Raw genomic sequence first — 13,134 nt, 5'->3', positions numbered from 1 at the left:
TGGACACAATTTTGACATAATAAAGACCCCCAAAACCAAAGTTTTGCACAATTACACTGATACATTGCATAATGTCATTATAATCAAATGATTATGTATGAATTCGTATAAAACAGTGCCTAAACACCCCAAACCCCAATGCATCTCAAATACAGTGCATAATCCATAGCATATACTCATAAAATCATGCAATATGATCAAAGGCATACAATTTCGGGTTCAGCTCCCCTAACCTGAAATTTTCCCTTGCTTAGAAATTGCAGAATGTTGGAAATCCCTCCTTGATCACTAGGCAGCCTAACACCTTCCTTTCACTATGCTCTCAATTGCCAAAACCCTCTTCAATTTTCGCACCCTTGCAAAGCCCTCAGAAAACAGCTTCTCCAAACCCTATTCCCCTCTCAAAAAAAAAACGAAATTATGGTTTAACTTTGGATTTTATTATGCTATTCAAGGGCCACTACTTGATTGCTTCTCAGCCCCTTCGCTGCCCCCTTTCTGCTAGGTTTCTCCACCCTTTCATATTCAGCCCACAATTATTTTTTAAGCAAAAAGAGTTAAATCTGACTCACCAAGGTTCGAACCCATGACCTTCTCAATGCCAAATCAAAGCTAAACCACCAAGCCAATTAATGTTTCATGCCAATTCACACACTTTTACAATCATGTTATCACCCAACACGGCCATGTATAATTTTAAAAATAAAAATAAGTCAACCAACACACCAATAGCACACATAGGACTCAAACCCAAGTCCTCTCACACAATCAAAGTACTCTCAACCATTTGAGCTAGTACTATTACACATCATACCCATTAGAATTTAATGTCATAAATGCACTACCTACCCGCATTTATTAATTAATTATTTATTTAATTAATTAAATTCTGTGGATCTTACATTTAGCATATGCAACAAATCAAAGGAGTTAAAGGGTTAAATCCATATACAATCTCAAAAGGTGAATAATTAGTTTTACTATGGACTGCCTATTATAAGCACACTCAACATGAGGCAAACATGTTTCCCAAGACTTAAGATTTTTCTTTAAAATTGTCCTAAGTAATATGCCTAAAGTTCTATTGACTACCTTAGTTTGACCATCAATTTGTGGGTAACAAGTAGTAGAAAATAACAATTTAGTACCAATCTTACCCCCACAAGGTCCTCCAAAAATGACTAAGGAATTTTGTATACCTATCACTCACAATGCTCCTTGGTAGTCCATGAAGTCTCACTATTTCCTTGAAAAACAAGTCAGCCACATGACAAGCATCATCCACCTTCTTGAAAGGTATGAGGTGTGTCGTTTTGTAAAACATGTCAATAACAACAAACATATAATCCTTTCCATTCTTTGTTTTAGGTTTGTCGTCCCGTCGAAATTTTGGTTGCGACAATTGGTAGATTGAGTAGACAATCTTTTTGCAGGTGTTCTATAACCTTGTGAATCAGGATCATGGTCTGTTGTACCCGAATGATATTCTGCATAATCATAAATGCACAATTTATAAATATGAAAATTGTGAAAATATTAGAAGTAGATACAGACAAAATTAGCAAACAACAAAAATAGAAACCATATCAATACTTACAATTTGGCTATCACTAGAGGTTGGTACATCACAATCAATTTTATGGCTTCCATCAACAACCTATTTAGGAACTACATTAGAAGTACTTTTTTGACTTATATGTATAACTTGTTACAAACACATACACTACCAATCAGCAAAGCATACTATAAAATTGAAAAGTTCATTATTAACCATTACCAACCTTTAGTAGTTATTACCTCATTATTCTGGAATTGATAAATAATTAGTGCAACAATATGAGGATTTACGGAAGCTTTTACTATTGATGTGTAACGTCCTAACCAAAAATTACTCATCAAAATAAAACAAAATAAAATTTGATAAAACAACCTCATTTATTAAGTACGATTTCCCAAAACGCGGGAAAATTTAAATCTTTTATCTCAACGCGCCAAACCAGAAAATAAAATTTGTGGCGTTACAGTATTACAAGTATAATTGTTTATAAAACTAATACAAAGGATCCATAGTCCGCCAAAATAAAATCAGTGAAAATCCCCAAGTAGTCCCCACTTCATTTCTATGCATCAGCCTACTCACCTGCATCAACATTTGTTCCTATGTAACAAGTTATATGATCATCGCCAAGCACACACAGATAAGGTGAGCTCATTTAAATAAACCAAAAGAATATCATAATAAGTACATCATCTCAATATCATAACCCGGGTTAGTATTTCTCCCTTATTCCTTAGTTCCTCACTCCCGACAATTTTATTAGACATCGATCATTTCTATACTCTTTAGGTGAGATCAATGATCAATCTTTGTTGCACGAGTGTCTACTCGCCCCTCCGACTATAGGCCACCACCTGATAATCACACGTGGGAATAACTTTGCCATAGCATCTCACCGTGACACCAAGTGGAGCTCCCCAAAACAAACATAAGTTTGTAGTTGTTCCCAGACTACCAAAACTCTATCAGGTGCACTGAAGAGGGCAATCATTCGAAACCTCGTCGTACGAGCCACAACTCGCACACTCTATTAGACTTCCTAAACCACCAGGCTACAACCTAGAGTGGCCACGTGTTACCCCAATACAAGATGCACTCGTAACTGGGCCCCCAGCCAAAGTATCGCATCATAACCATCACCCAAAGCAGTGTAGAAACCCTTCCTTGTGCACTAACTCTGCACCAAATTCGCCTGGCACGCCTCTCGCATCGCTAGGCGGAACCTGGTTCCAGACCGCTTGGCGGGCATCTCACACCGCTAGGCGCCAAGCGCCATCCAGGAGTTTTGTTGCATCGTCACCGCCTGGCGGACCCCAAGCCTGCCGCCAGGCGCCACGCACTCTCTAGAGATTCCGCTGCACCTCTTCCACCTGGCGGAACTAACACTACCGCTAGGCACCTCGCTCATACAAGAACCACCGCCAGGCGCCACACCAGTAGCGCAAATGCCTGGTTTTTGATAATTAAAACAGGTCCCAATTGACCTCAATCATCCAACATACCAAATTGTAGCACACTTATGGCACTCTAGATATAGTTTTATAACTAGATTACCAGCCACACAATAAATCAAGCAAACAATAATTTCCAATGTAGCTCATACACCATAAATAACTCAAACAGTGAAGCATGCATTCTAGCCCACCTCCAAGTATCAATCTCAACCATTCAAGCATATTTACAACAACCAAATTGCACTTTCTATTTCATGTTCGTCATTTTACTATTTGACCAATCCATAATCATCCAATTACATCATATAGTGTCCAAATTACTGATTCCCATATAAATATAGTCCTTATCATGTTTCTACATACAATCCTTATTTAGTTTAATGCATATCTCCCCAATATCACATACTCGTACCCAACTCATTTCATATCTTTTAACAATTATAGTTCATTATCTCACCTGTCAAGTTTTATTCTCACACTTCATAATCAGTTACACAATTTTACATACCATAGGTTCAATTAACTACATCCAAGAACCCCATGCGAGATAAATCAATGTGTCTCCTGCATCTGCGATGTCGCCTGGCGGTAATCCTGGTACTGCTAGGCGGTGCACAATTCAAAAAACAATTCAAAAACAATTCAAAAAAATTCAAAAAATTCAAATAAACTAGAAATTGACATGTGACGTTGACTTTAACACCATCTGGTCAAAATTAACGGCGATGACCAAATTGAGTCATTTTTAAGAAAATAAGGATTAAATTGAGATAACGAAAAACTTGAAGACCAAACTGAAATTTCTTGACAAATAGAGGGACCAAAAGAGTAATTTAACCTAAAATTCATTAAATTGTTATCAATTTTTTGATGAAAAATATTTATTACAAATTTTTATTAATGATAAAAAAATAAATTATTGATATTAAATTTATATAATTCATCATTATATTAGTATCGAGTCACTAAATTTGTTTATAATATAGACTATAATTTATTAGAGCTTCGAAAATTGACTTATAATTTATAAAATTTAGTAATTCTAAAACTAGTTTCTAAATTTAAATAATAATGACTACAAATTTAAGTAACCCAATAATATGATAATTAGAAAAAATAATAGTTTCTAATTCTATTCGACCAAAATTTAATTATTGAAATAAATTTAATTTTTTGTAAGTACTAATTAAAAATAAAACTATATAATAAATAGAATGTTTTTATTTAACAATAAATATTTTACTTAATTATTTATTTCAATCTTTATCATTGTTAATAAAAACAAACTTTCAAAATTAATCAATCAATTTTATCTACCAAAATAAATTCTTAGTAAAGTAAAGTCCTCTAACTAAATAAGATAAAAAAAAATCAATATTTATAGGCTAAATACGTTTTGAATTTCCATTTTTGTTTCATCATAAGCTTGACACTTAGAAAAGGAATTCTATTGTGCTAGACTTGCATATCTCAATTTGTGTTGGACTTGTAGTTCTCGCCTAACATGATCCCAATACATTTTGACTAAGGATATGAATATTTTTCAAATTTCTTCCTTTTTTTCCCTATGAAAGGTTTGATACTTCTCAACCAAGGTGGGTTTGATACATCCCGACCAATAACTTGGTGAGTTCTAGACACAAGGTCTAATACATCTCAATCAAGGTAATCTAATATATCCTCAACCAAGGAAACTATAAGGGTGTGAGACGAGAATATCTCATACAAGGATCAACTAGCTTTGACAAGACATAAATTGAAAATATTTAAACCAACATTAAAAGTTTTTATTTGATGTATTTTTAACATATTTATTATGTTAAATAATTACTATTTTTTAAAGTATATTTTTTACATTATTTGAATTCATTTTTTACTATTTTCAACTTCAAAAAATAAAATTATATTGTATTAAACGAATCTAGGAATATACATTACACATACATTCATCATATGAGTCTAGCAACACACTAACCAAGTGTAAAAAAAAAATTAGATGATAGTCTAACAATACATATTTAACGAGTATGTTCATACATTGATTAGATGAATATAGCAAAAACACACTAGAAGAGTATAACGATACACATTAAATAGGTTTGTCCATGCACTAATTAGACAAATATAGCAATAAAATATTAGACATAAACGAGTCATTCATACGTTGATTAGACCAATCTATTCATACACATATTAATCAAGACTATTAATACACATTAGATAACTTTATTAATTATTTGATTATATGAGTTTTGCAATACTGCAATACTCATCAGATGAGTCTACGCATACAATAATTAGATGAGTCTTTTACCCATCACATTATACTAGTGTAGTGATAACATTTGACAAGTTTGTCTGTGCACTAATTATACAAGTATAACAATAAAATATTAGACGAGTCATTCATAAACCAATCTATTTATACACATATTAGACAAATTTATTAATATACATTAGACGACTTTATTAATTATTTGATTAGACAAGTCTTGCCACACATAATAAATGAGTCAACGCATACAATAACTAGATGAGTATTTTACCCATCTAATTATATAAGTCCTGTAATACACTCTTTTACCTATTTTGTTGTTCCTGAGAGTTGTTCTTTTATTTTATTTTCTATACCATTTTTATTATTTTATGATTTCTACTTACATACTAAACCTATAAATATTTTTTTTTCAAGTTTTTTTAATTATATTCAAAATTTAATTATAAACTTAAAAATATTATTATTTATTTTCTCACTTCTAAATTTCTTTGAATATAATATATATTTACAAACATAAAAGAAAAAACACGTAATTAAACACTAACAATGTATTATCACAAATTTAATAAATTTAGCAAATTTTTAAAAATAATATACAAAGCGTTTGCTAAAGTAAAAAAAAAAATTAAAAATAATAAATAAAGAGGGTTAGGTCATCGCTAAGTTAATTTTAAAAGATAATGTAAATAATAAATAGAAAGGGCTAGACCCTTGTAAGTTAAAATTAATTTTAAAATATAATATAAAGAGAAAGCTAAATCTTCGCTAAAATAAAACTAATTTAAAAAATTATAGAGAGGGTCAGACCCTTACTAATGAACAATGTTTTTTAAATTATTATATTTTATAGTAAGTATACACTTAAAATTATTTAATTTAAAAAAAAAACTACAAAGAATTTGCTAATGGAGAATATTTGTTTAAAAATAACATATAAATAAGATTAGACCCTCGTTAAGTTAAAATTAAATAAAAAAGTAATATGAAGAGTGGACAAAGCCCTCTCTAAGATAAAAATAATTAAAATTATTTTAAATAAAATAAATAAAGAAGGTTATACTTTGTAAAACAAAAACTAATTTAATATATATATATATATATATATATATATATATATATATATATATATATATATATATATATATATATATATATATAAAGAGACGGCTAAGCCTTTTTAAGAGAAAAATATTTTTTAAAAAATTGTAAAACTTTTTTTTAACTTATTATAAGCTACAGCTGGTAAGGTGGTTGCTATTTTCATGTTGTGTCTACAAAACCGAAACTATTTTGCTTCCAATTTTTGACTCACGCATTTTTCTGGTTGCTAATTGAATGCATTCTTGTAGTAGTTATGTTTGTGAATTTTTTTCCTTATAGGTTAAAATGTTTTTATTTTACAAAATCTAATCTAAATAATATAATATAAATATATTTAAGTTCATTAAAGTAAACAAATTTGTTTCTATTAATTTAACCAAGATGAAAAAATGAGCCTAATAAATATTTTTTGACATGACTTATGTGAATGCTTCTCCCAACGTTCCTTCAGCTTCTCCAATCCTTTTATTGATGTTTTCATTTATTGAGACTCTTCCATAACAGACATTCAATGCACAATAATCTTTTGTTTCAAAGGAGGTTTTTGTATTGAAATTGAATTGAGCAGGTTTGAATTTAATGCAGTCACCGGATGTTGTAGTGGAATGAGAGTCCCCAAACACTTTATCATCACAGAAAAAGCAAATCACATAAAATAAGTAGGTTTTGTTTTAGAGTCTCATTTTTTTTCCAGACCTTCAAACTTATTATCACTGTACGTGTTTTGAGGTGCACATCGGTTTCATTCTTCCCTTTGTTACTTTGTTTCATTTGATAAAATTAGTTAGATGCCTTCCATATTGCAAATCTTCAATTTCTTTTTCAAGTGTTTTGTTATTATCACTAGGTGAGTTGTGCTTGCATGCAGTGGTGGCAGTTTCCAATCCAAAACTCCTAGGAAAAAATATCGTTCTTTTTTTCTCCTTTTTGTGTTTGATTTTCGGTAGTAGCCAAACTATTTTTGTTATTATTCTGTTGTTTGACTTGAAACAACTTTAGTGTTGTTTAGCAACAAACATTAAGTACTTTATGTATAATCTAACATGTAATACCTCATTTAAATAATAACCTTAATTAAATGAAATGGCACACAGAATAATATAAGAAGCAAGTCATGGAGTATAAAGTCACCACTCTTTATAGTTATCCAGAAGAAACAGAAATGGACTAGGGCACACCACGATGCCACTAACAAGATAGAGTAAGGGGCCAACAGTATTCAAAATAAAGCCCCAAAGCAAGACAATACATGGGCGTTAGCCCTAAAAGGAAACTCAAATCGGCAAAATCCAACCCAGATAGACTATGCAGCGGAATCTCTATTACTTTGTTGACTACGAGGAGTTATCGCATTTGCTCCCATCAATAAATTGATAATCATCGCAAAGAGAGAAAACCACACACACAAAACATACAACAAGAAAAAAGGGTAAGCTAGAGTAGAAAAAGGTTTATCATACTATTATATACAATTTGATATAGTCAAAGATTCATACGTCAACAAAACATGTGATGACTCGCAACCAATACATTAAGACTCAAGACACGACTTATTTGGATACATATAATTAGTCGGATTCATCGGATGCATGCACTTGTGGTGGCTCTACTGCTCTACCGAGCTAATTGTCAAAGGATCCCATCCTACCACACACAAGGTTAGCCTTAAAGTGTCCCAGGCCTCCTGCTACTTTCACCACTTGAGTCAGTACATTCTACGTGAGACTAACTGATTCTTTAGAGTGTCAGGATGCAATTCTTATATTGAATTCTTACTAAATTATATAATGAGGCACCACCATGAAACTCCCACTAACAGGGGTCATGGAATTACATTCTGACCATGAGGCACCACCACGCAACCAACGTGGAATTACGTCCTGACCAGTGAGGCACCACCACGAGATCTCACCAAGAGATTCATGGAATTATACCCTGACCAATGAGGCACCACCACGAAACTATCATGGAATTACGTCCTAACCACACCAACATCATGTTCCATCGATCAATATAACATTATTGCTCATACTAATTCCATGTCACTTTTATAACCAACCATCCCATACATGCCACATGCCAAAATCATGTCAAACTTATCAATTATAATCCATAAACCATTTCACCTATACATATCCACCCAATTCATGTTTTAACAGGGTAATATAATGAAAACAGATGGCAAACATCCAAGAATAGAGAAGAAAACAAGTCTTGGCACGTTCTCGCCTAGACCTCGCTCAGACTGACACGCCTCGCTTAGGCGAGAGGTTTCCCTCGCTCATGCGAGCTCCTTTCGCCTAGGTGAGAGCTTGAAAAGAGGAATAATGTTGCCACCGCGTTCTCTCACTTAGGCGAGACCTCCTCGCTTGAGCGAGATGGCTTCTCGCTCAAGACTGGAGCTCGTCGCTTGAGCAACAGCTCGCGCAACACCTGGGAGGGTTTTCTGATACTCTCGCTTAGGCGAGTTCCATTCGCTTGGGCGAGATTATTAGACTTCCTCCACTGTTCACGCATACAGCAACCAAAAACTCATCCAAACAGCACCCAATACATGATCATACCATCATAAGTGCCACACAAACATCAGAATCACAAAGCGGAACTAAAAATGAACCAAAAAGATAAAAAGACGTGAAACCCTAGCTTCCCTTACGTGGAAAGAGCTAGCAAAAGACTTCGACACCAAGTAGCAGAGCACAACAACTCTAAGAATGGATCAATAAGCTGGAAAATAGTGGATCAGAACAGAAACGAGGTCATTGAGATGAGCCTCAGAGGAAACACAAAAAGTAGAGTTAAAGGGAAGTGTATAAGGGTTGAAGGTCAACTTACGTGAAGTAGGATGAGCTTGTACAAACTTGACAGAGGTGGAGATCAAACCCTAGCAGAGAAATGCTACTACAGCTCTAAGAGAGGAAGGGGAAAGTTTTCTGACAAATGAAGAGAATGAGCTGGTTAAGGCAGTTTAGGGTCTTTGGCTCCTTATAGCGGACAAATGAAGAGAATGAACAAAAATCCGATAGACTTTTTAGAGGGAGGGTCCCATTGGCGTGCATCCAGTAGGAATTGAACCTACGAATTCGCCAATTATGAGTTGGGCTCTTTAACCATTCAGCCATGGATGCTTAGCGGGAATCCTCGTACATGGTGAATAACCAAATTCCAATTGAAGTGAAATCTTTCGGATAAATCAATGCAATTAGGAGGATTCGATGAAAGGACATCAATTCAAATCCTGAATTTTCGAATTGAGAGAGATATTGAGAGAAATCAAGAATTCTCGCTATTTCTTAGATTCATGGACCCAATTCAATTCAGCGGGATTTTTCATTCATATTTTTTTCCATCAAGAGAGTTTTATAAAACTCTTGGACTCCCGAATTTGGAGTATCCTACTTTCACGCAATTCACAGGGTTCAACAAGCAATTGATATTTCACGATCAAGTATGTAGTACTCTTTGTAGTAGCGGTCCTTATATATCGTATTAACAATCGAAAAATGGTCGAAAGAAAAAATCCCTATTTGACAAGGCTTCTTCCTATACCTATGAATTCCATTGGACCCAAAAATGATACATTGGAAGAATCATCTGAGTCTTCCAATATCAATAGGTTGATTGTTCCGCTCCTGTATCTTCCAAAAGGAAAAAAGATCTCTGAGCGTTCTTTCCTGGATCCGAAAGAAAGTACTCGGGTTCTCCCAATAACTAAAAAGTATATCATGCCTGAATTTAACTGGGATTCGCGGTGGTGGAGGAACTGGATAGGAAAAAAGAGCGATTCTAGTTGTAAGATATCTAATGAAACCATCGCTGGAATTGAGATCTCATTCAAAGAGAAAGATATCAAATATCTAGAGTTCCTTTTTGCATATTATATGGATGATCCGATCCGTAAGGACCATGATTGGGAATTTTTTGATCGTCTTTTCCCAAAAAAGAGGCGAAACATAATCAACTTGAATTCGAGACAGCTATTCAAAATCTTAGTGAAAGACTGGATTTATTATCTCATGTTTGCTTTTCGTGAAAAAATACCAAAGGAAGTGGAGGGTTTCTTCAAACAACAAGGGACTGGGTCAATTATTCAATCAAATGATATCGAGCATGTTTCGCATCTCTTCTTGAGAAACAAGCGAGCTATTTCTTTGCAAAATTGTGCTCAATTTCATATGTGGCAATTTCGTCAAGATCTCTTTGTTAGTTGGGGGAAGAGTCCGCACGAATCGGATTTTTTGAGGAACATGTCACGAGAGAATTGGATTTGGTTAGACAATGTGTGGTTGGGAAACAAGGATCGGTTTTTTAGCAAGGTACAGAATGTATCATCAGATCTTCAATATGATTCCACGAGATCTAGTTTCATTCAAGTAACGGATTCTAGCCAATTGAAAGGATCTTCTGATCAATCCAAGGATTCTTTCGATTCCATTAGGAATGAGGATTCGAAATATCACACATTGATCAATCAAAGAGAGATTCAACAACTAAAAGAAAGATCGATTCTTTGTTGGGATCCTTCCTTTCTTCAAACGGAACGAACAGAGATAGAATCAGAGTGATTCCTTAAAATCCTTTTTGGATATTCCTCAATGTGCCGACTATTCATGGAACGTGAGAAGCAGATGAATAATCATCTGCTTCCGGAAGAAATCAAAGAATTTCTTGGGAATCCTGGAAGAGCCACTCGTTCTTTTTTCTCTGACAGATGGTCAGAACTTCATCTGGGTTTGAATCCTACTGATAGGTCTACTAGAGATCAGAAATTGTTGAAAAAAGAACAAAAGAAACATCTTGCTTTTTCCAGGCGATCGGAAAAGAAAGAAATAGTGAATTTATTCAAGATAATTATGTACTTACAAAATACCGTCTCAATTCATCATATTTCATCCTATCGAGAATGTGATATGGTTCCAAAGGGTGAACTGGACAGTTCCAATAAGATTTCATTCTTGAACAAAAATCCAATTTGGGGTTTATTTCATCTATTCCATGACCGGAACAGGGGGAGATACACATTACACCACGATTTTGAATCAGAAGATATATTTCAAGAAATGGCAGATCTATTCACTCTATCAATAACCGAGTCGGATCTGGTGTATCATAAGGAATTTGATTTTTCTATGGATTCCTCCGGATTGGATCAAAAACATTTCTTGAATGAGTTATTGAACTCCAGGGATGAATCGAAAAAGCACTCTTTATTGGTTCTACCTCCTCTTTTTTATGAAGGGAATGAATCTTTTTATCGAAGGATCATAAAAAAATGGGTCCAGACCTAATGAAGGATTATCTTGTTTCTTTTTAAGATTATTGAATATGGTGTGAGTTGATTAAGAAAGCTAAGTGAAATCCTCACTGGACATTAAGATAGCAAGCTATCTAGATGTGAAGGTTCCTTTCACAAAGCTCAAGAGAAGAAGATGATGGATTGATTCAAAACAAAAAGGAAATGGAAAGCACATAAACCATAGAAAACCAAGAACAATTAAAGGAAGAAGAAAACATAAAATGGAAAGGAAAGAAATGGTAAAAATGTGAGAAGCACGCCACTACAAGGCTAGGCTAGAAGCCATGGCAACCTTGAAGATGAGTGGATGTGTGTCACCACTTGCTATGCAAGATAAGGCTTAAAAGTATTCACTCCCTAGGGAGGAAACTCTCACAAATGGTTGAGACACAAGAGTGTTTTTACTTCAAAATGTTCAACCCTTTTACATGTCTAGGAGCACCCCTTATATAGAAGAGTTTAGGGGCCTTTAAGCAAATAAAAGATACCTAAGGATGTCTCTACAAAAACCTAACCCTAGCTTCTAGAAACTAGGTCAAATAAGGTTACAAAAATGAGAGACAAAAGAGCCAACTATGGTGTGTGCAAGGCTAATTTCGTTCTAGCACAAAAGGAGACAAAGAATGTGTCTCATATGTCTCCAAAAAGTGGCCAAAGTGTGCTAAAAACAAAGGAGACCAAAGGTACATAGGTACACTTGTTTTATGCCTTTTACTTTATGCTTTATGCCTTTGCTTTACTCTCTCATCCACATAATTTATGCTCCCCAATCATCATGTGCCACCTAGCATTGCTTTCTTACTCTTAATTAACTTACAAAGCAAATAAACATAGATTAACATGTTGGCTTAAGTCAAGTCAACTATAGTCAACAAGTCAAACCTAGTCAAAGGTCAACAAGTAAACTAAAGTTGATTCAACTAAGTCAACTTAGGGAATCAAAAATAACAAACACAAATGAAAGGGATGAAGGATTAGTGAACTTCCTTTCTAAACATGCTTAGTCTTCTTAAGCATGTGTCTTCATCCTTGGTTGGGGTCAATCCTTCATCATCCTCCCCTTCTTGGAGAGAATTTGACCACAAATTCTTTAAGCCTTTGTAGATGGAGCTTGACTTGATTTGGGGGAGGTTTTGCGCCTCCCTTTTATGAGCTCTTGTTCCATCTTTTCTAAGGGTACTACCCCTAGCTTTGGTTAGGCCATCCCTCTTTTCTAGACCACTCTTCTTCTCATGCTTGCGCATTGGGTCTTCCTTTTGAGCCTTGCAAGAGAAGAAAGAATGGTGATGTCCATCTTGCTTTGGAAATCTTTTTTTAGAGGCAAGTAACACTTTGGAGGTAACTTGCTCTTTTTCTTTTTCATCTTTTCTCTTATCTTTCACTTTATTTTGGTCCTCATTTGCTTGATTGGGTGAGAGAGGTAGGAGTGTGAACTTCTTGCCTTGGA

The sequence above is a fragment of the Vigna unguiculata genome, chromosome 8 (genome assembly GCF_004118075.2).
Source record: "Vigna unguiculata cultivar IT97K-499-35 chromosome 8, ASM411807v1, whole genome shotgun sequence".
NCBI lineage: Eukaryota > Viridiplantae > Streptophyta > Magnoliopsida > Fabales > Fabaceae > Vigna > Vigna unguiculata.
The sequence above is the reverse complement of the archived record's forward strand: the minus strand, read 5'-3'. Positions refer to the sequence as shown.